The sequence below is a fragment of the Megascapheus bottae genome, chromosome 4, assembly GCF_031878675.1.
Source record: "Megascapheus bottae isolate mThoBot1 chromosome 4, mThoBot2.hap1, whole genome shotgun sequence".
In the NCBI taxonomy this organism is placed as follows: Eukaryota; Metazoa; Chordata; class Mammalia; order Rodentia; family Geomyidae; genus Megascapheus; species Megascapheus bottae.
The window spans coordinates 49,331,279-49,356,734 of record NC_143512.1 but is presented as its reverse complement, the minus strand read 5'-3'; positions in this window follow the sequence as shown (position 1 = coordinate 49,356,734).

The window sequence follows — 25,456 nt, the reverse complement described above, 5'->3', positions numbered from 1 at the left end:
TCAATTTAGACTTCCACCCATAATATAATTTGTAAGTGCTTATTTTTCTCCTGGCAGCACTTGTTTTTTCTCATGTTTGTTTTCTTCATAGACTTTAAATGTGATAGAGATGGTGTCTCATTGTAGTTTTCATTGGCATTTGATTTTATTTGATTTTCCTTGGAGGCAAATTATATTGAGCATTTTTATGTAGTTGTTGGCCTTTTATATTTCTTCTTTTGAAGCAAATCCATTCAGACACTTTCTTTTTTTAATAAGATTCTTTTTGTTGTTTGTAATTCCTTATATATTCTGATTACTAGCCTCTTTCTACAGGTGACTATCTTCTTTATTATTATAGAGATGATATACAGAAGGATTACAATTACCTAAGTCAGGTAATGAACACATTTCCATCCTAAAGTGTCATCTGTTCCCTCCATCTCTCATAGTCCCGCCCTCCCATCTCCACCTATGAGCTGTATAGTCACTTTCATCAGTGTCCAGAGAGCTCCACTGTGGCACTTTTACCCTTTTAATTTTTTTTAATTTTTTTTTTGCCAGTCCTGGGCTTGAGGTCAGGGCCTGAGCACTGTCCTCAGACTTTCTCAAGGTATTTTTTACCCTGTTCCCTCGAGTTCTATACCCTCCCCTCTACCCTCCTGAAGATATATATGTGAATATACCACACATAGGGCAAAGGAGACAGAATTCTCAAAAATTAAAAACTAAAACAATGTTTTGTTTCCATTTTCATATGAATATTTAACAAACACGTTATCCTCTTCTGTGGGTCTGTGGGTTGTCTCTTTACTCTGTTGACTGTTATTTGCCCTGAAACAGCTTTCTAACTCGATAATTGACTTGTCAATTTTTTTTTGCTTTTGTTTCTTGTGATTATGGGATCCTATCTAGAAATCATTGAGGTAAGTTCTTACTAACTTTATCCTTGGGATGGTTTTGAACAACAGGCCTCCCAAACCCTACATTCTAAGTAGCTGGGATTACAGGTATGAGGCACCATGCCTAGCCTCCTTCTTTTGAATTCTTTATTAGGGTTTTCATTCATAGTTTGCTTCTGTTGCTAGGAAATTATTATGTTCCTTTGCAGATATCATACTATTTTGTCCTCTGAATTGCTTATCTTTGTTGAGATTAGTACATCTAGCAAATTTATTATCTCCATCACTTTTAGGGATGGCCTTCTTAATAAGTTGACTTCTTCTGAAGATGTGGAGAGTCCGTTTGATGTGTAATGCTGGCTTTGTTACCATCTGGTACTATAGTGTTAGCTCCCTATAGGTGTGAAGATCTGAGAAAAATCTATGTGCCTCCATCAATGAAAAAGAAGGACTAACTAATGAAAAGGGCTTAATGTGATCTCCACATAATGACACATTCAGGAAGGAAAAGATCACAAAAGCTTTTTTTTCCCTCATAGTTGAAGAACTTTACCTTCCTATCCACTCAGGCATTACTATCTTACCCAAAGGGAGAAATGCATGCTGCAGTCAGAAAAGAAATGGAAAAGTTTGTAGATGAAAGATACCTGCTTCACCACTATATCAGCAGGGTTCCAGTATGAAAGTAGTGAATAGCCTAAATTCTTCAAGAGTAGATTCTCTCCAAGAAGTACACAGGAGATCCCAGAGTCAAGCGGAAAGTCAAAACAAGAACTTTCAGAGTAGAGGTGTTGAAGACTTGGAAACTTGTAGTTGCAATAACCATTAAACATAGCAAAAGAGGCCAGGAGTTTGGCCTAATGGTAGAGTGCTTACCTAGAATGCACAAAGACCTGGGTTCCATTCCTTTGTACCACGTTTATAGAAAAACAAGAAGTGGTGCTGTGGTTCAAGTGGCAGAGCATTAGCCTTGAGGAAAAAGCCCAAGGACAGTGCTCAGGCTCTGAATTCAAGCCCCAGGACTCGAGACTAAATAAACAAATAAATATAGAAAAATTCCTACCCAGATTATTCAAGTATTTTTACTTCTCAATTTCTATTCCCAATCTGTGTGTTCAGGCTTTCAACAAAACATTACATCCATACCAAAACACTAGGATAAAAGCACAAACAAAAGAGATTAAAACAAGCATCAAAATCTAACTCACCTGTGAAACCAGTACTACCAATGACCAGAAATGGAATTTAAAATAATTTAATTGTGATGATCATATCAAGAAAAAGCATACTAGAAGAAAAGATGAATTATATAAGCATGTCTTTAAACACCCAAAAGAAATGTTTGAAATTAAAAATCTCAATATTCAAATTTCAAATTTTTTAATATAAACAGAACACTGGATAAGAATCATCAGTAGACTGCACATGGGCAGGTGCCATATCAGTGATCTTGAAGATAAACTAATAAATAACTATACATAGGGCTCAGTGTATGGATGCAGGATTCAGCAGCTTTTTTAGTATGAGCTACTAGGCACACATTTCTAGGGGCAAACTCCCATAGGTGCAATAGGGGGCACTGTTGTCTCTCAAAATGACTGTTGTAATGCCTTCAAGGTTGTTTGGTTGTCATTAGTTCAGGTAAGGACTACCAAAGGAACCAGCCAAAACCTTCCTTCTAATCACTTTAACTCACTCTGTTTTAGTAGCTAGGGTAAATGTTGTTCATTATAATTCCTGCTTCTCCACACAAGGTCCTGTTGATTATTTTTGAACTTGCAAAGCATGAGCTTGAGCATGTCTAGGAGTGTGTGTGTCTATCTGTGATGAAAAAACTTTTCTACATGTGTGCGCATGCCCAGAGAAAAAGATTACACTGAGAATTATCTTATATTCACCTTACTTTCTGAAAGTAATACACATTTTTTTTTCACATTTCTGTCTTTTTGTTGCATTCCCTGCCTTTGCACTCATCAATGGGCAAGCCTATTGGTTATATACACTAGGTCACATACTAAGACCAGAACTTTTATTGCCCACTTTATGTACTTAAGAAAACCGGTACTTTTATTGACCACTTTATTGATGAAATAAGCAGTCACATTTGACATTTTGTCAAGTCCTATTATACTCCCAACAGTATAATTTCCAGGTCTTCTATGAAGTATTTATAATGCTATACAATTAAGTTCAGGTTGCTTTATTATATCTATTGTAGTATATTTGCATTATAAGTTTTATCTACTTGTAGATCTGAAGTGTTATCTGCTACAGAAGAATGAAGCAAATTTACAGAGGAAGTGAGCAACTGAGGGCCTTTCTGTTAACACCTGTTTCCCACCCATAGGGCCCTGCAGATAACTATCAGGAACATTCTTTTCATATGTAGATGAAAACAGAGCTAAGAACAACACTATTAAGAAAGCAGGCAATGGAAGAAATTAAAGACCAAGGACACATTCATTTAGTCATCCAGTAACTTGACTGTTAGAACCTGAAGAGAGTTCAGTAAAATCCCTAAGGTGAAGAAGTCAGGGGTGACAAAAATCAAGTCCCATGTGAAAAGATTACATCAAGAAATGGCAATTACATAAGAGAAATGCAATAGGATTTTAACTTCAATAGATCAAATGAAAATAGCAAGCAGTGTTTCCCCCCGCCCCCCAGGACAGAACTCAAACGATGGCCTTAGAGCACAACAGTATAGATTCAGAGAATTATGTTGTTACTTGTTTAATGAGCTACCAGAAGGACTTTGGAAGTAGTTAATTATTCACTACTGTGTGGTTTCTGGAGGCTGGATGAGATATCTAAAGCAGATCTCAGCTCTTGATTAGATATGATCTATCTAGCCTGCATTTTGCTAACATTTTAGTGTTTTATTTTTCTTTCAGCAAGAAATGTGGGCAACTAATTTGCTCAGCTGTCCAATACAACCTTAGTGAAAGTTCTTTCTAAAAGGATTCACTGGTAAATCATTTTCATTAAGGAGCCATTTAAGAGCAGTTGATTAATGGCAGGTCCAAAGTATCATAGTGAAATAGATTCTTATCTAAGAATATACAATTTGATCACAATGGCACAATGTTCCACACCAACATCACCCCATAATGCACATAGAACACTGAATAGTACTTAGACCACTTGCTAACAGGGTGGTAGTTTTTTTTTTTTTTGATGATTTGTTTTGGGGGGATTTAATTTTTTGAAATCTAAGTATGTTTTAGATATGAGGCTCTTTTCTGTTGTATGGCTAGTAAGAATCTTCTATTTGTCTTACTAGCTATGTCCCTTGCCATGCAGAAGCTTTACAATTTACTGCAATTCCATTTATCCATTGTGTTTCTTGATCTTTACTAAGAACATGTTGAAACTGTATGTGGTGACTCATGCCTGTAATCCTAGCTATTCAGAAGGCTGAGATCTGAGGATCAAGGTTCAACACCAGCCTAGGGCACAAAAGGACCTGAGACTCTTATCTCCAGTTAACTTCTAGAAAATGGGAAGTGAGGCTTGGCTCAAGGGTAGGGCAGTAGCCTTAAGCTGAAGAGCTCAGGTACAACTCCCAGGCCCATAAAACACACACACACACACACACACACACACACACACAAACACACACACACACACGCGCGCGCGCACACACACATGTTGAGCTGTGCCAAGGAACCCTAGTGCTTCTCCTATTCCTTCCTGTAATGTTTTCAGGATATCTGCTTTGCCTTGAAGTCTTTGATCCATTTGGAGTTGATTCTGATTCTGATGCAGGGTGATGAACAAAGATACAACTTGGCTACACATGTGTAGCCAGTTCTGCCAGCATGATTTATTGAAGAGGCTGTCTTTCTTCCATCATTAAGAATGGCCAATAGAAACATGAAGAAGTGTTCAACATCTCTGGCCATAAAAGAAATACAAATCAAAACCATACTGAGATTCCATCTCACTCCAGTTAGAATGCCATTGTCAAGAAATCTAACAACAGAGGCTGCTGGGGATATGTCCAATGGGAACATTACCACACTGTTGGTGGGAATATAAACTTTTTCAACCACATTAGAAAGTGATATGGAGGTTCCTCAAAAAAACTAAACATAGAGCTCCTCTATGACCCAGCAATCTCACTTCTGGGCATTTACCCAAATGACCACAAGCAAGGCCATACTAAAGCTACCAGCACAACTATGTTCATTGCAGCATTATTTATCATAGCCAGGATATGGAACCAACCTAGATGCCCTTCAGTAGATGGATGAATTAAGAAAATGTGGTATATATACATGATGGAATTCTATGCTTCCATCAGAAAGAATGACATCACCCAGTTTGTGAGGAAATGGAAAGACAGGAAGAAATCATATTAAGCGAAGTAAGCTAGTGTTGGGAGCCAGAGTGGAATCAAACTGTACCTTGATTTGCATCAGACAATTGCTTTATTGTCTTATTGTTTTCTGGCCTTATTCTGTTTAAATGACCTGAGATTTACCATATGAATGTAACACCTGGAAGTTCCCTGGTTTCAAGAAGGGATATAGCCTTGAGTTGAGAATAAATGGGGCTGCAGTCTTTACCTGGGCTGCAGACCTCCTGGACCCCATGTGTTTGTCTCTCTTCTATTTTTTCCTGTCCCTGCCCCATATTTCAGGAACCCCAATTTGCTGCCGGTAGGCCCCGGCAAGCTAGAACCAATAAAATATAGACTCCATGTTTTCAATCATTTGTAATCATTAGTATATGGCTAGGATAGTCCTAGCAGATGGTCACACTAACTCTATGGCCATGATGATGCTAAGTGAAATGAACTCCAAGATATGGAAACAAGAGGTTTCTCTTTGTGGTTGTTGTTTTTAATACACTGTGCGATATTATTTTTTTCTTTCAGTTTTTTTTTTCTTTTGGTTTATCCCCTGTGGTTATTGTATTTGATTTTGGTACCCTGTGTCTTGTGTGTGTGTGTGTGTGTGTGTGTTTATCTGATTTGGGAAATAGAAGGGGAACAACAGAATGGTTAGACAAAGGTGAACCAATGCAATACCCACAAGAAGCTGGGGGAGGGGGAGGGAAAGTGATCAGAAAATAGGAGAGTGGTAACAATGATCAACAAGAAATGTACTCATTACCTTACACCTGCAACTACAACCACACCATACATCATCTTGACAATAAAATTAAATTTTTAAAAAATGGAAGAAAAAATGGAAATGGGACTGTGTCTCTAGGGGAGCTGAAGAGCTTAGGGACAGTACCCAGGCCCAGAGTTCAAGCCCCACAACAGACCAAAAACAAATTGAAGAAAAAAAGAATGCTTCATAGGGATAGCCAAGTACCTTGATTACAGAAAATGGTGCTTATTCAGACTCATTTCCTTGAGAAGCCTCAATTCTGATGTCTTCTTATTATCTTCAGACTACATCAGGCAATTTGTTTAGCAGACTTTGAAAGGACCTCTTGTTTATTTTTTAATGACTACTATCAGTTCTCTCAGGTTTCATCTAGTGGCCTTGTTTTGTAAGACTCTGTTCATCTTGTTTTTTCATCAGTCTTCTAAAATGGTTGCAATTGTAGAGCCTATTGGAACTAAGTATCCATTTCATGCAGAAGCCAAAATATTTTCAAGTGTAAAATGTTTTATTTTTTATTCCACCCCCACAAAACAAACTGATCAGCACCTGACTCACCAGTGTAGCTCTCAAAACTTTTAGCCAGGATTTTTTTTATTAATTTTTTTATTATAATTAGTAAAAGGGTTACATGATATTTGCCAGATAGAAGGTGCATTAATTCACATACATTGATACCCTTTCACATGTCTTGGTACCCATTACCCTCCCCCCCCACACCCCCCACCCGTTTTCCCCCCTTCCCTAGCCAGGATTTTTTGAAGCAGAAATTTAGTGAAAGAAAAATATTTTAAAAATCGATGCAAACTTCCTAGACTTCTTTCAAAAAAATAGTTCCATAACCCTTGTTCTTCTTTCCAATGAAAATTTTTCAAAGGAGTAGCAAGGGAGAAAGGATATCAGTAAATCTCAATATGAAGCAAAGGATAGGAATATGAAGTATTCATAAGTAAAGCAATGATGAATTGATAGGAAGATCTTTGACACAATTGTTATAGAAATGATCTAAGGAGAATTATTTTCTCCATTACTGGATGTGCATAAACAAAGAGGATATAGACAAACAGTAAAATATGTATTTTATCATTTTCTTAAAGATAACAGAGAAGAGGTGGTATAATATATAATATTCATAATAACCTGGTTATGCTTCAGGGATGTAGAGTCTGAGATACAATGTTAACTTTGTTCAGTGTTTACAAGTGAGAACTTCCCTGAGTCCTGTATTGTCAGTTTGGCAAGTGTAACTGATATAGATAATGCTTTCTGCTACTAGACACAGATTTAAAAACAACATTTGAACATAATAAAAGTAAGAATGTTTAATATATGTTGCTCTGAATCCTGTTTTGAATACGCATGTAGCCAATTAATACATGCTAGTTCTCATATGATTTAGCACTGAACAATACTCTACTGAAGATTTTATTAAATGAGCATTAACTCCATAAATGCACATATCTGTGAAACCAAAAGAGAAGAACCACCTAAGAGACTCCTGAGCAGTAGGTAAGAATTCATTCCAGGATCCTAGTTATGGGTAACCAGAAGAAGCTGGACCAACCAATTAAATACACATATGTATAAAGAATGGCTATCAATAAAATATTACCAAGAAAATACATATGTAGTTTACTAAAATTGCTGAACTTTTAAGACATTTAACGATTCAGAATGTTGAGGTTTGTTGCTAAATGATTGTTTTTACCTAAAATATTATCTAAGTGTTTTCTCTACTCTTTTTTTTCTTGTTTGTTTGCCAGTCCTGGGCTTGAGCTCAGGGCCTGAGCACTGTCCGTGGACTTTCTCAAGGCTAGAGCTCTACCACTTGAGCCTCAGCACCACTTCTGGCTTTTTCTATATATGTGGTACCAAGGAATCGAATCCGGGTCTTCATGCATGCTAGGCAAGCACTTTAACCACTAGGCCGAATTCCCGGCCCTTCTCTACTCTTCTTTACCAGAAATGCCATCTTACTAGCTGAGATTCCCCTAGTGAAGCGAACTTCAAAGATCCATACAGGAAGTAAGAAATATTCAGTCTATCATATTCATATATTTCCAACTTTTGCTTAAATGAACCATGTCAGCCAAAGGGACATAATATTATCTTATCTAGGTAATACAATTTATGCTGGCTCATCTTTTCGAAGGGAGCGAACGTGAAGACTTTAATAGATAAGTTAGAGTGCAAGACCAGGAGTTTGGCCTAGTGATAGTGTGCTCACCTAGCATGCACAAAGGTCTTAGTTCAATTCTTCAGTATCACACACATGGAAAAAACTGGAAGTGATGCTGAGACACAAGTGGTAGAGCTCTAGCCTTGAGAGAAGTCCAAGGACAGTGCTCAGGCCCTGAGTTCAAGCCCCATGACTGGCACAAACAGAGAGTGGATATTTTTCCTAAGGAAACAAAATATTCTGTCTAATACTGTTTCCCATTATTCTTGTGGTATAACATATCAACCCAAATTTAATGGTATAAAACCATCATGACATTTTTCTGCCATAAATTAGCACATGTGATATAATTTCAGATGAACATATTCTAATATAAATTTCTAGACTAATGCCATTCTGTCAAACCCAGAATACATATTTTTAAATTATGTATCTTTCAATGCATAAGCAACAGTGAAAGAAGTGTAATATTTACATAGATTTGATACCTCAACTTTCTGTCAAGGTTTTATCTTTAAATCAAAACTACAAAAGACATCTTGCTGCTATAAATAAAAATATTTTTAAAAAACCACAACACTAACAACAGGGGGCTGAGGGTGTGGCCTAGTAGTAGAATGCTTGCCTAGCATGCACAAAGCCTTGGGTTCGATTCCTCAGTACCACACACACAGAAAAAGCCAGAAGTGGCACTGTGACTCAAGTGGTAGAGCCCCAGGACTGACAAAGAGCAAACAAAAGAAACCAGAAAGGAAAATACTGAGACTTGATGGCTACCTGGGTGATCTCGACAGACTGTGCGAATGACAAGTAAAATGAAGAACAACTGTACATTCATTACTTTGACATGTACAACAATGAGGTCAGATGGTCAGGAATTTATAGTCACTATGAGACCAAGGGCCAAAAAATAGTTTTAGGGTTATCAAATTTCATTTGATAGTCTATTATTTCAAATTACTTTTATGCTGCTTGCTTACAACCTTCCTATTGCTACTTTGAGTATGCTAGCTGTCCAAATATTTCTCAGGAATTATTTCTTGATCAGTGTGGAAGAATTTCAGGTACCTATCCATACATAATTATCTTTCTACTTACAAAATAATATTCACGGTAGAGCATTGTGTAAACAGTCAATGGACAAAGGGTGAATCAATGTAACAGTGATACAATACAACATGTTGGAAATGAACTTAGGTGGTGGGAAGGGAAAGTAGGAGGAAAACATGGGAAGGGATAACAGTGCCCAGCAAGAAAGGTACTCAATACTTTACTTATGGAATTGTAACCCCTCTGTATTTCACTCTGACAATAAAATTAATTTGTAAAGGAAAGGCATTTCAATCTATTGTTTAATAATCCAGGATTAGGAAATATATGTTGACACTAGTCAAATAAAGTCACATGCTTTGTAAAAACCAAATAGTGTGGCCGGGAGTTTGGCCTAGTGGTAGAGTGCTTGCTTAACATGCATGAAGACCTGGGTTCAATTCCTCAGTACCACATACATAGAAAAAAAGCCGGCAGTGGTGCTGAGGTTCAGGTTGTAGAGCTCTATCCTTGAGAAAGTCCAAGACAGTGGTCAGGCCCTGAGCTCAAGCCCGGGACTGGCAAAAAAAAAAAAATTCAAATAGTGTGCTTAGCTGAGTGACAGAGGCTCATACTTGTGATCCTAGCTACTCAGGAGACTGAGATCTAAGGATGCTGATTTAAGGCCAGTCCTACAGGAAGTCCTTATCTCCAGGAGATTATTTTTTTCCAGACCTGGGGACTGAAAAAAAGTCCTGGGTGTCTCCAGGAGATTATTATTTCAATTAACCAGCAAAACCAACCTGAAATTGAAACCATGATGCAGTTAGAACTCCAGCCCTAAGTGAAAAAGCTGAGACTGCTTTTGCACCTAGAAATCAAGCTCCAGTATCAGCACCCGGCCCTAAGTGAAAAAGCTGAGACAGCTTCTGTACCCTTAAATCAAGCTCCAGTATCAGCACTGAAAAATAAGATAAAAATAAAAAGCATTGTACTCATTGACAATTTTTTCCTTTTGAATGGACTACCTTAATCTTTGTACTTTAATATAGATTTAGTATATTTCATATCTGACTAAGGCCACAAATATTGACCTGAATTTTTTAAATATACTATCACTTGACACTATTTCAGAAGAAATATAGTGAAACAATGGAAGTAAACTGGTTCAAATAACAACTGTCTCTCCTGTAAATCCTTGGGCATTTACTCATAAGGTAGATGTTAGCTCTAGATACATGGTTTCCAAGCTTGATGCACCTTACAGTCACCTAAAGGGCCTCCTAAAGTCTCAGTGACAAGAGACAGCCATGTCATTTTACTCAGGATGTCTGGGAGTAAGCTCCAAGCTGTACAGAGGCTTGGGAGACCTTAGGACTATGTTATAAATTGATCCCTGAGGTCCTGTTTAGAATTTTGTAGTCCTATAGGTTATTTTATGCTACAAAGTGTGCAATGCATAATAAAATCCATGAAGGGGAAGTAGAGGATGTGAAGGAATAAGGAAATAAAGGAAGAAACCTTCATATGTGGCCTGTAGACCAGGATGTAGCCTATTGAAAGAATGGATTTTGCTCATATCCATCCCTGGCTATTCCTACTAAAAATCAAAAAGGGAGAATATCTAGCTTCAGAATGAATTACAGGAATTATAATTGAATTATATACTGAATTTTAACAAGGTACTGAACTATGACAAGAATTGTATTGATTAATTATATTGACTTTACTGATCATAATTCAGGGACTTTCCCACTCAAGTATATAAAGAGAAAATAATGTGTTTCCATTATTTTATTCTGTTGTCTTTATTAACCTCTCTAATGTTCTCCCCTTCCTCTGCCTTCACTGCTCTCCACAGAAGTCAAGAAAATTCAGACACTGGTGGCTTACACCTGAAATCCTGTCTACTCTGAGACTGAGATCTAAAGATGATAGTTCAAAGGCAAGTGAAGTCCTTGAGTTTCTGTCTCCAATTAACTCTGAAAAACGAAACTGAACTGGAGGCTTGGATCAAATGTTACAGATATGAATAAAAAAGCCAACAGCCAACAAGACCCTGAATTCAAGCAGAGGAGGGGGAGGAGGAAAAAGGAAAGAAGGGGGAGGAGTCTATGGTGAAGAAAGATGCTTCATCTAGGGTACTCATAGTGCAGATCCTGGCTGCCTCTGGATATTTCATCCGGAATTTTGTCCCCAAAGGTAGGAAAGTGGTGATTTGCTCTTGTTTAGGATAATATAGTGAGCCACTTGAAGGATCTACAGGGTGAAAATAAAACTAACAATGGATTAGTTTTTAAACTAAGAGGGTTTAGTTAAAAAAAATAATTATATATCTTCTGATATCTGCTGATAGGATGTAAAACATTGTTCTGAGTAATCCAGGACATTTCAGGCAGGTGATTCAGTAAGGAGACTATGCATTCTCCCAAGCTCTTGTTTAATAGGTAAATAGATTTTATTAGGAGGGTTTGGGTTGTGTGTGTGTGTGTGTGTGTGTGTGTGTGTGTGTGTGTGTGTGTGTGTGTATGCATGTGTGTGTGTGCTTGCCTATAATTCCCAGGGATTGTGCCACATAGATAGAAAATCATAGACCAATGTCAGCCTTGGACAAAAAGATAAGATGATATCTGAAAAACACCCACCCAAATCAAATAAAGGGCTAGGATGTGGCTCAAGTTCAAGGCCTGAATTTAGGGGTGAGAAGGAGGGGAAAGGAAGAGAGAGGAGGGGTGAGGAAGGTAGAGGAAAGGAGAGGAGTGCATGGGAAGGGAATGGAGAGAAGAAGACGAGAAGGGAGAGCAGAGGAGGGGGTAAGGAAGGAGGAAAGAAGTGGAGGAGAGGAGAAAGGAAGGAAACAAGAGAAGAGAATGAGAAGGGGATGGAGAGGAATGGACACAAGAGGAGGAAACGGTCCTGAGAATGTAGACTTATCCACTGTGGTTATTTTCTTGAAATTTTTGGAAAACACAATTGGACTCATGAACATTTTCCAGTGAAACTCATCTGGCCACAGAATTCATCTATAATAACATTGTTTTTAAAGGTACTTATTCAGTTTGTTTTGTGCCTATGTGTCTAAATCTAAATGAGATGCAACTTAAGTATTTCGACTGTTTTTAAAAAATCATACTGAATATACTCAAATGAATCTTCTCTCTTCAAAATTTGCTAAGTCCAAAAATGCTCCCACAGACCAAAGCAGTTGAGTCAAAGTGGGAACAATAAGAAAGGGAATTTCTAAGTGGGTGGAAAAAGGAGTTGCTCAAAGCCAAGAACAGACAAAAGAAAGGCTGTCTTTTCCCTAATCTAAAGGGGAGATAGTTTGGCTGGAGGAGCCGAGCGGGCAGTAGTTCCTGAGAACAGATCTAGAGATAAGTGGTATTCCTTCTCCTGCCAGAAGCCTTCAGCCAATGTCCCATTTATAAATTACAAATCTGGAAGTAAAATCAAACTAGGAGTATTTGAGAAACCCCTGTCTAGATTTTGCCACACCTGGAATTATATGAAAGAGAAATTAAGATTCCTTCTCAGAGGTAATGAAGTCATTTAAAGATGCCGTGAATGCTCCAAAAATTAAAACTCAGTATTAACAATTTTTTAAATAACAGCTAAAATCTTTGAGGACTTTCTGTGTACCAGATTCTGTTTTGAATACTTTATTTAATTATATTTCCCATTTTAAGACCCAGCACAAACAGGAGCATTATTACTTGGCACAGTTTTCAACTGGAGAAACTAGGACTCCAAGAAATTCAGTAGCTTGTCTGAAGCCACCCCTGAAAAGAGATAATGACAAGTAGAAGAAAATTATAAAGAAGAAGAAACTGAGCAGTGAGAGCTTTATTATGTATCAATTTGAGCTCTTAGGTTTTTCTATAAGAGAAATATGTCTTTTGGACATACTCTGATTATGTTTGGCAAAAAATGTGAGCATCCCATTATGAAAAAATAATGACCATTTATTGGCTCCACCAAAGTGAACATATGCCCATTTCCTTTAATCCCCCCCCCCAGTTCTTTGAAGAATGAAATATGAGGAAAATTTTGCTCTGAGTTACTGAGAAATGAACACAATTTTGGTCCTCATTGGTCCTACAAAACCCCACAGGGATTTCTGACTCCCATGGAAATGACCTCAGATATTAGCAAGTTGTTGTGGTAGAAAATTTAAGATTGAGGACATGGCCTTGAAACTAAAGAATAGAATTTTAGTGGAAAATATCTAGGAGGAAGTTCATGTCTACATATGTGCATGATATCTAAGAACTGAATCTGAATTTGTAGAATACAGGTTAACATTCTTTATGGCTTGGGTTATTAGAAAGAGATGAGTACTCAAAAAATACACTTGCCAAATGGTTTGCAGGTCTGACCCAAAATGTTTTAATTGAAAACAAAGGGAGAGGAGTTTCCCATTATACAACTAGAAAACATTTAGATTATTTGATGTTGGATATCTAATTTGTAGAATGCGGAGCATAGTGGCACACACCTGTAATCCTAGCACTTAGAAGGGATAAAAGCTAGAAGATATCCAAGTTCAAGCTGAGTTCATAACAAGATTCTATTTTAAAAAGAAAGTCTTGACTGAAGATATACCACATAGTTCAGTGGCATAAATCTTACATTGTGTGTCCAAGGCCCTGGGTTTGAGCCTCAGAATGTACCCTTCAACAAATAATATACAGATTTGAGGGTGGGGGAAGGAAATTATAGTGTCTTGTAAGAGTTAAATCTCAGGAATCAGGTTTCTATACTAAAACTTCAAGTGTCAGAAGCAGAGCCAACAAAATATGCAGCACATGAAGGAGATCCAGAAGTGAGATGATCATTAGTTGGATGTATGTTACCTTGTTAAGCGTAAATAGATGCTCATTGTTTTGTTTATTTGTTAGCTTACTTTATAGAAAATTGGTATAATTTTTTTATTATTAGCATACCTTGACTGAGAAAGATGGGTTTCATTTTGACATTTTCATAATATGCAAATATATGTATATATATACTTTTAAAAATCATACTCATCTCCTTATGTCTCCCTTTCCTTCTCCAAACCTTTCTTAATCCACCCCCTTATACTTTCATGACACATTTTCCCCCTCTACATTCTAAATGCAGGAGAAAAATGTGATACTTGCCTTTCAGAGTCTGTCTTACGTTGTGTAACATAATGATATCTATACTCTAGAAGATAATATACGTTTATTGTTCATAATTGAATAATATCATGTACTTATACCACCTTTTCTCCATTGCTGGGTACGTCTGTGGATTCTACAACTTTGCTGTTATGATAACACCATGAGAAGCATAAGTGTTCAGGCATCTTTCTTTTATGATTCCTTCAATTCTATATCCAGGAGTAGTATACGGATGGCTTCTTTCCTCTCTACATTCTTTCCCAGCATTATCTACATGATTTTTTCTTTTTTGGCCGGGAGGAGATCTGTTTTTGGATTCAAATTTAGAGCCTCCCATGTGCTAAGTAGGTATTCTGCCACTTGAGCCATGCCCCCCAATATTTTGCTTAAGTTATTTCTGAGATAGGTTCTTGAATTTATGCTGAAATCAGCCTGGACCATGATCTTCCTAAATATGCTTCCCATGCAGCTGTGATGTCAGGGTGCCAGAATGCTCCACATTCACACATGAAAATGGGTCCATTAGTATTGTTTACTCAATCTTTTCTCAGCAAGCTCATTACTGGTATTTACATGTTAAATTGGGATGCAATGTTGAACTGGTATGCTAATGCTTTGCTAGATATATTAGATCTACACTCTGTCAGAATTTTTAGGAGATTTTAAGTATGGGCTTATTTTTGTAATTTGTATCCCACTTCTTTTTTTCTTGCATTATTCATCTGACTATCATTTCATGAATAAAAAAAAAGTAGAACTGAAGTTCTTGTCTCATTCTAGATTTTAGAGGAAATACTATCTGTTTTCCCCTATTCTCAATGATGTAGACTATAATCCTGTTGCACATAGCCTTTGTCTCATTCTCTGTGGTTAATCTCATTACAAATGGTACTGAATTTTATCCATCTATTGAGGTGAGCATATTTTTCTTAGCTTTTTTAAGGAAAAATGAAATGTTGGTTTTAGGAAAATTGAAACAAAAGGACATCTGACTGGGAGTTTGGCCTAATGGTAGAGTGCTTGCCTAGCATTCACAAAGACCTGGGTTCAGTTCCTCAGTACCACATATATAGGAAAAAAGGCAGAAGTGGTGCTGAGGCTCAGGTGGTAGAGCTCTAACCCTGAGAAAGTCCAAGGACAGTGCTCAGGTCCTGAGCTCAAGCCCAGGACTGGCAAAAAAAATTAAAAGGACATCTGATTGAGCAAGACAAGTACAATAAAATATATATGAAATATATATCATTTGTGGAAGTTTGATCTAAAAGATATAGACATAAATGTATGCCACCACATGGAGTTTCTTAGCTTTTGATTCTGTTTAGGCATTATATATTAAAATCTGAATCTGATTAGGATTCCAATGAGGAAAGGGGAATATGCTGATGAATGAAATGAGGAGTACAAAATAGAGGGAAAAAGGATGACTGGGTGGCTGAACAAGTGAACAGAAATATTTTGCTCTTCAGCCTAGGGTGAAAGCATCCAGTTATTTCATTAAATATGAGATGCGCTGCTTCCTTTACTGAGGAAGATATTCCTTCTAGTTTTGTGAGAATTTTAATCATGAATGGATTATAGAAGTTGGTTACATGTATTTTCATGGTCTTTTTATATGATTATTTTTCTCTTTGGTTGGCCAGTTTAATGACTTACATTGACTTGAAAACATAAAACCAGACTTGAATCTCTAGAATAAATCATACTTGGAGGTAATATATATGTATATATCAATTTAAATCACTAAAATTTCATTGTAAGTTGTTTTCACCTGTGTTCAAAAGGGAAATTAGCCTGAGGTTTTAACTTCCAAGTGTATCATTCCTGGTCTTGAAACAGGTAAGGAGACTCAGATATAGGTCTTATTTGTAGAAAGTTGTTACCATCCTTAAACATGAAAAGAACAAAGAAGTAATGAGAGATGCCAAGAGCTGGATCCACAGAAGACATGCCAGAATCCTGCATTTGTGGCACAAAGTCATTCTGGACTGCTGCACCAGGCAGCTCAGCATGGGGACAGAGGGGAGGGTAACTGTCTCAGCTTCTTCTTCTTTCCACTCTTTGATCACCTGCCAGTACTTTCAGATTACAGCCAGAAGCCACAGACAGGAAGCCCACTCTGCATAAATCAGCTTTCTGGGACACAGTACAAAACCCAAGAGAACAATATAGAAGGAATTCAGGGGTAGTATTGCAGCAACTGGAGAAAAACCAAACCTGTGATCTGAGTCAAGGAACCAGCACTTGGTGTTGGTGGCAGCTGCCTGTGCTGGTTTATTAACCATCATGCACTGACATACACATACACAGTCCCCGTCCCATCATCTGGTATACTTGCCTTTGCCTAGTATATGATTATCTGAAATTAGTTTACTTGGTGGTGATGTTGTCACTACTAAAAATGTGTAGTGAAAGCAAAACACATAGTCTCACTCACTGCTAACATTCAGAACAATCCCTGACACATAGGTAATATCCAGCAGTGATTCCTTTAAAAAGATTGCTTGCTAAAGAATAAGTTTTCATGTTTACCTAATTAAATCTAAACTTCACATCTGAATAGAGAGACTTTAAATGGACTGTCCTATATAAATGTTATTTAATAGCTAGACAAGGACTTGTTAATGAAAATAAATATAAACAGAATTAACACAAAACATACAAAGACCCAAAATTCTTTGGCTAATAATTGCCTAGAAACAGGTGTAAGATTAAGCCCAGGCAATTACAGCAATAATTCTTGATAACGACACCCTGGCACCACAGAGTTAATCTCTCCCTGAATTCTCATTCGAAACTAATTTGAGGAGCCAGAAAGTCTCTACGAGAATAAATTTCCAAAGGTCCTTTGATGTGAATCTTGCCAAAGAGCAGCTGTGAAGAATAAAGTCTGACAGCTCTTCAGATGGGAATCTGTGTTAGCCAACTAAAACAATGTCAAATGAAATAAAAACCTGAGTGACTATTTTATAGTCCAAAGTGGAGTGGAGAGTCCTTTTTGTCTTTCACTTAAAGTCACCAAGATATTAAATATCTCATGAAACTATTCAGTTGTAATTTCTTCAACATAAAAGTTGCCAAATGAAAAGCTCATCAATGTGTTCTAGCACAAATGGGACATATTCATTTAAATGTTTATTGAGCAGTGACTATGAATCATTAACTGCTGCTATGCATGTAAAAATGTCCAAAGTCTACTCACTGTTCTCTGATTACAATCTCATGGTAGAAAGGATATGAAAGCTCACAAGAGCAATCAACACTGCTCAGAGATATCAAGATGATGAAAATATTTTTAAGGAGTAATCAGTACTGTCCAGAGATACCAAGAAAGGCTATGCTGGAGAGGATTGATATTCAAATTCATTCTTAAACGATATGGAAAAATGTTATAATTAAGCATAAAATCTTCCCACCGTAACAGTGTCTTGTCATCACAAGAGTATGGCTGCTTGAAGCTACTGTAATTGTGAGCTAAGGAGAAAAAAAGGCCAAACTGGAATTAATTCATGCAGGATGCATGTTAACTTGATTTTATTGAGGGCTACATGAACTATAGCTTCACAATCTTTCAAACAGACAAAAGTAGTAAGAACATAAAATCATCATGCATGGGTAATAAAATAGGACAATGAAGTCAATGCTAACTTCTACCATGTAGAAGAAATGCTCATAAGGTTTGTCTACTCATGGAGTACATTTCTTAAAAAATGTATAACCACCTTAAGGTGTTTCCTCTGATGTCTTCTTGGCATTTGATGTTTAGTATACATTTTTTACCTAAGAATTTCCAAGTAACAGCTCATATTCTCTCTGTCATCATTCCTCTAACCTAACCTTCCCACAGACTTCACCTCAATCAGGATCAACTCTCACCATCCACCTGCTCAGCCATCTAGTCAGTCTTCAATCCTCTATGTTTCCCATTCTAGTATTGACAAATTTTTATTCACAACATATGTCTAGAACTTGGCCATATGTTGCTAGCTCCATGCTACAGGCATGTCCAGGTCACGGTTACTCTCTCTTTCTTCAGAGCTATTCCTTCTTCCCCTTGCCATACTTAATCTATTATTTATGCCATCCTCAGATTGATCTAATTAAATATGTTATACCAGGTCTCCCCCATTCAAAACTGCCTAATAGCTTCTGATGTAATTCAAATTATATATACATATATAATCCATAATAGATAGGCATAGCTTTATATGTATGTGTCTGTCTCTCTTTGATTGCCCACCATGTATGCAGATACACATATGTAGGTATGGAGGGAGAAAGGTATCAGACTGAGTACAAGTTTCTGTATAATCTGCTTCCCTCTGCTTTGCCACATTTAACTGTCTAATCTGTTTTTCTCTCCTCCTCTGATGTAGTTTGGATCATGAATGTCCCATGAAGACCCAGGAATTAAAGGCTTTGTCTCCATTTGTGGTATTATTGGGAAGTGGTGATACTTTTAAGAGACTGAGGTTTGGTAGAAGGAAGTTAGGTCATAGAAGGTGTGGATTTAAGGGAAGTCTGGTCCCTTAGTCGTTCTCTCTTGACCTTATGGCTGCCATGATGTATTGACTTTCCAGAGACAAAAGGGTTATATGACTATAGACTGAAATACCTGAAACTCTTGCCCAAAATAACTCTTTCTTTGTTGAATGTTGATTTATCTCAGGTGTTGATTATGGGCAGAATGTTGACTCATATGCCATCAGTCAGTCTGTTCCGGGGTTTCAGCTATGTCAGCCTGCCTGATGCTCCTCACACATAGGGAGCAGCCTCTTGCCACTTCACTTCATTCAGAGGTCTCCGCTACTCTTTCCTCAACCTGAAATGTCTCTTCCATGTATCTCTATTCCATACTTGATTTTATAGAGAGTGCCTACGTCACCACCTGTTTTAGTTGTTTTATGCATTTCTTGTCTGTTTCAATGTTTTACAAAACACATTTGTTTTGCTTATGGTTCTCATTGTTTTGTCTAGAGTGTTTAGTATTTCTAGCACATCAAATCTGACCAATGAATAGTGTAATTGTTTAGATCTAGACTGTGTCCCATTTGGCTTTGTCAAAGGTTTTGTCCTGATTTAGCGATGTTCTGGGGTGGGAAGTGATGGCGTCATGAGGGCTTTGGCTACATTACATACTTAAAAAAACCTCATAGATTCACAGCTGAATGGACTGTTTGGAGGTAGTGGATGCTGCAAGAGATGGAGCATAGTTGAAGGAAGCAAATTACAGAGGGATGCCCTTGAAAAGCACATCTGGTCCCCATGCCGCCTTCTCTCTTTTTGGCTTCCTGACTGCCTCAGCCACAGGATATTTTGCCTTCCTCTAGGCTCAAGGAATGCAACCAGTCAACCATGAAATGATCCTGTGAAACCCTGAGCCCAAATCCTTCCTTCTTTAATCTGTCCTTTTTAATGTGTTTTGCCCCTCAGATATTTTGTCACAGTAATGAAAAGCTAACTAACACAGATAGTGTTTAATTTTCTTTTTAATGCAGCATTACATTGGAAAAGCATGCAATTGTATTTCCCGATTTCATGAAACTATTATTTGTTGAACCTTCAAGCCAGGAGGGGGCAGCAAAACTTCACAAGCCATTTTGTTTGATCAATAGGAGAGGCACTTAGAGGAAAATTAGGCACATTGTGACTGGGAGTCAGAACTTAAGGAAGTAAGGCCAGAGACCTGGTTACTATTGTGTCTTCACCAAAAGGCACAGAAGGAGACCTGGGGCAAGATACAAAGCTTCTTTGAGAGAATGAGATCCACATTGGAGATACAAAAAATCAAGAAGTGAGCTGTCAGAAAAGAATCTGGTGCCAGAGAATTAGATAAATTATGCCAGCAAACCTGTTGATAGTGACAACAGAACAGAACACCCCTCTCAGAGAACCATAAGTACAGTTGGGGAATCACAAAGTACCTCCTTCTAATACAAATGTGGAAGACGCAGGTCCACAAAAGTGATAACTCTTCCTTGAAGGCTGTATTGCTTACCATGCAATGTTCTACTTCTTATGATTATTAAAAGAAGGCAAGTATTGAAATCTAAGTTATTGTAAAAGAAAATGAGCTGTTGATACTCTTTTTTTTTCCATGTATTTTTATTGTAATTAATGGAAGGGTTATATTATATTCACCAGATAGAAGGTGCATTACTTCACATTGATACCTTCATGTCTTGGTCCCCATTTCCTCCCCCCTTTCCTGCCCCTTATCTTGTTTTCCCCCCTTCCCTATGCTATTTCAAATAACCAAATATGCATATATATAATATATCAGATAACAAAGTGAAATACTATAAAAATATGAGATAACCAAAGGACAGCAAAAGAGATGAGAGATAACATAGTACATTAAGGACAACAACCACTCATTATATGGCTTTTGTTTCTATATCCTGGAGGTCCTTTCATTTAGCTCCATATTATATGGCCTTATGTATCTAGGTTTTGTTCTATTGTAAATCTCTGCTAGGAAAGCCCAAGGTTTCTACTGATTATGACAAATGAGGGAAACCATTGAGTCTATGTTCCTTTGAGTCTGGCTTACTTCACTTAATATTATTTTTTCTAAATCTTTCCATTTCCCTACAAATGGGGAAATGCCGTTCTTTCTGACAGCAGCATAGAATTCCATTGTGTATAAATACCACATCTTGTTGATCCACTCATCAATTGAGGGGCATCTGGGTTGGTTCTATATCTTTGCTATTGTAAATAAGGCTACAATGAACATCGTAGTGCTAGTGGATTTAGTATGTACTCGTTTCTGGATGATTGGGTAAATGCCAAGTAGTGGAATTGCTGGATCATAGGGAGGCTCTATGTTTAGTCTTTTGAGGAACTGCCATACTGCTTTCCATAGTGATTGAACGAGTTTGCACTCCCACCAACAGTGCAGTAGTGATCCCTCCTGGTCAAATCCCCTCCAGCATCTGTTGTTATTATTTCTTGATCACCCTGCACCCTGCACCAGGAATAACTCCAAGTGGATCAAAGACCTCGAGGTAAAAGCCGACACACTGAAAACTTTACAGGAAGGAATAGGAGATACACTAGGCCTCCATGGCACAGCTCGAAACTTTCTTAATAAGGACCAAGAAACACAACAAATCAGAGAAAGTCTGGATAAGTGGGACTGCATTAAACTGCAAAGCTTCTGTCTGGCAAAGGACATAGTTAGCAAATTAACTAGAAAGCCTACAGAGTGGGAAAAGATCTTCACTAACCATACAACAGACAAAGGCCTCACATCTAAAATATATCAACAGCTCAAAAAGTTGAATCACTCCAAAACTAATCTCCAAAGAAACAACCATCCCATTAAAGATGGGCCAAAGACTTAAAAGAGAGTCTTCTCTGAAGAAGAAATAAGAATGGCCTATAGACACATGAAGAAATGCTCAACATCTCTGGTCATAAAAGAAATGCAAATCAAAATAACTCTAAGATTCCACCTCACTCCAGTTAGAATGGCCATGATACTCTTTTAAGTATGGAAAACAAGTTAAAATGTTTTTCATTATGATTTTGGTATTTTCTCTCAAAGAAACCACCATTCCCTAAATGAAAATATGCAACAAAATAAGTTATGAAATATCGCTAATAGATCATAGCCTTTTCAACCCTCTTTTCCACATTTTTCCCTATGTTCCATGTTCCAAATATTCTTTTTGATTCTTTTACATAATTAAAACTATTCTACTTAATAGGGGAGCTACTGGCCACATAATTATTGAGCAATTCAGATATTAGCTAATGCTTGTGATTAAGAATCAGAGTGTGTGTGTGTGTGTGTGTGTGTTTGTACCAGGGCTTAAAGTCAGGTCCTCATTAGATTTATTTGCTCGTGGCTATCACCCTACCACTTGAACCATGCTCCGGTCCAATATTTTTCTAGTAAATTGGAGATGGAGTCTCTCAAGCTTTACTGCCCAGACTGGCATCAAATCACAATACTCAGATCTTAACCACCTGAGTGGTTACCATAATCTTTAAAGTTCGTGTTTGAGTCAGTTACTGGGAAATGTAAATGGTTTTGAATAATGAGTCATAAATATACTGTCAACACACACATACAATTATATGTACATGTATACTTTATATGTCTGCGGGGTGTTTTGGAATCCAGGTCCTATGGGTCCCATGATTTCCCCAGTCTTTTATTCACAAAGGATGACGAACTGCTGGACAGAATCGGAAAAGACTTAGATCAGCAGGCAGAATGCCTAGTTCTTCCTGTTCTCCTCCAGTTCAAAGGTCAATGTCCTGTCAGTTCCCTCTGCTCACCCATGCATTCAGGGGACACTCTAAGCACAAACACGTAATTCCTCTAGGGGCACAAACTGAAACGAACAGCTGAGATAAATAAGGAGCACAATTCAGAGTATAAAAGAAGAATCCAATAAAGATACAGAAAGCCTGAAAATAATTGAAATTCTCCAAGTAAGAAGCTTAGGAAATCAAGTAAAACCTAACTTGATAGTCTTAACACAAAGTTAGATCATGTTCGAGACAGAATATCAGATCTTGAAGACAAGATGATTGAATGAATTATAGCATTCAGAAGAGGATACAAAAGCAACACGCAAAAATCAATAGCTTTACTACATACTAATAACGAACAGGCTGAAGGGGACAAAATCATAGAAACAATGTTACCCGTTGATAACAGTCCCCAAAATATCTCAGAGTACACTTAACTTAGGGGGTAAAAGAATTCAAATTTCTATTAGCCATTTTTACTTAATTCTTCTAAGAATTGTCTTATCAGTTCTCTTGCCTGTTTATTGATTAATTTGTTATTTTGATATTCGATTTTTTGAGTTCTTTATTGAGTTCATTGACAAAGATCTCTACTATTCCAAAGGTCATCTCTTTATTCTTATAATTTTTTCCTTTGTTGAGCAGAAGCTCTTAAATTTATTGCAATCCCTTACACGGATTCTTGTTCTCACACCCTTAGCAGTTAGAACTCTATTCAGAAGGTATTTTCTTATAGCTAATACCAACCATTCCCTGTCTTCCTATGGTTCTTTCAAAGTTTCTGCTGTGATCCTGAAGTCTCTGATCCATTCTGAGTTGATTTGTATACAAGGTGGGGTGACAAGTCGAGTTTCATCTTCTACAGTTGGCTACCTCAACATTTGTGAAAAAAGTTGTCTTTTCTTCATGTACATATTTTATGACATAGTCAGAATTCAAGTGGATCTGGTTGTGTGGGTTAGTTCTGGATCTTATATACCACTTCATTGATATATGTGTTTATTTTATGCTACTTTTGCTCTTGTCGCTATGTAGTATAATTTGAAATCTGCTATTGTGATCCTTCCAGCATTTATTTCCTCAGAATTGCTTTGGCTATAATACCATTTATGTTTTTATCTAGATTTTAGGATTGATTTTGTTTTTATTTCTGTGAAGAATGACACTGAAGTTTTGATGGAGATTTTATTGAATCTACTGTGCTGCTATTTTCAACATTAATTCTTCCAATTCACAAACAAGGGAAATCTTTCTTATAGTGTATTCTTCATGTTATTTATTCAATATGCTATAGATTTTATTGTAGTGTTCATCTACCTCTTTCCTTAAAAGTAAAATAGAGGAATTACTAGGACAGAATTACATTTATGTATATGGAAATAGAACTGATAAATAACTTTTTATAATTAATATACAAAAACAAAGGCAGAACATTTACCACTCAAGTACATGAATGAAACTTTGGGATTAAAAATACAAGGTTTTCTTTCTCCTTTCTTTTCCTCCCTTACTTTCTTTCTTACTTCCATTGTTTTTATTTTTTATTCATTTTGAGGCAATGTCTTTCTATGTAGCCCAAGCTGTTTTCAAATTTATATCTCTCCTGTTCCAACCCCCTAAGTGTTAGTATTAAATACAAATGTTACCCTCACACCTTAGGATATATTAGTAAAGTGTGATATACATAGTTCAAGAAAAAAACATAAAAATTATCATTAATGATGTGTCAATTGTGTGATAAAATCACAAATTTTGTAGTCTATTGGGTCAAACAAAATATATAATCAATTTCAATTTTTTGTGTTTTTTTTGAATATGTCTGCTAGAAAACATATGATTATATATGCCAAATTTTGTTTCTGTTTCAACATTCTGCTCTAGGATCTTACTACTCAAACTTAGGTCTATGTGTCAGCAATATAAGAAATGACTAAGAATCTGTGTTTCTGAAAGAAATTCACAGATGTGTGAGACATTCTTTGTATTTAATTTTTAAACATGAAATAGACATTTAATAAAACATCTGAGAATGATTTTGAAGTTCTTCAATACATATGTGCCATTTGCCTACAAATGGCCTATGTACTTCCTGTTTCCTCTAGCATTTGCCTACAAATGGCCTATGTACTTCCTGTTTCCTCTAGCCTTCTTTCCTGTTGCCTGTTTACAACCTAGTTCCAACTATTCTGCATATGTGAATCACAGCTTCACAGAATGCTAGCTGTAGAAAAATGACTCTCTTAGGTACATTTTCCAGAAGCAGAGCCCAAGACAGGGATTAATGATTCAAATAGTTTATAATAGGAATGACATGAGGAAAAGATGGGCACAGGAGGTACATGAGGGCAGAAGGCAGAATACTTTAGACAGAATGATGCTAGCTGTTTGAGACTAGCTTTATCTAGAACCTTCTAGGACCATCTGGAGCCCAGATTTCATTCCACTACTGTGTACACCTTCAGTCTGCTCATCCATTGGCTAATGTTGGCAGGTAAAACAAAGCCATCCTCCATGCAAGTCAGCCTCTGTTTAAATGAGACAAGTTATTTGTGGGAGAGAATAGTTGTGAAGCTACTGTCAGCCAACCCAGCAGTTGGGTGAAGAATGCATGGATCACTCAAGATACATGAGCCAAGTTCTAGCTGCGTCAACTACAGCCAATTCCAATACAATCTTTTAGATTCACTTGCTTTCCCAATTGATTCTATTCCATCCAAACACAGCTTATTCAGGATCCCTGGCCATATTTTCATCATACAAAAGGAAGATCAGTGAGTGAAACATAGGTCAGTGGCTGACTGGGCATGAGACCATGCCTTCAGATGAGATCTACATCAC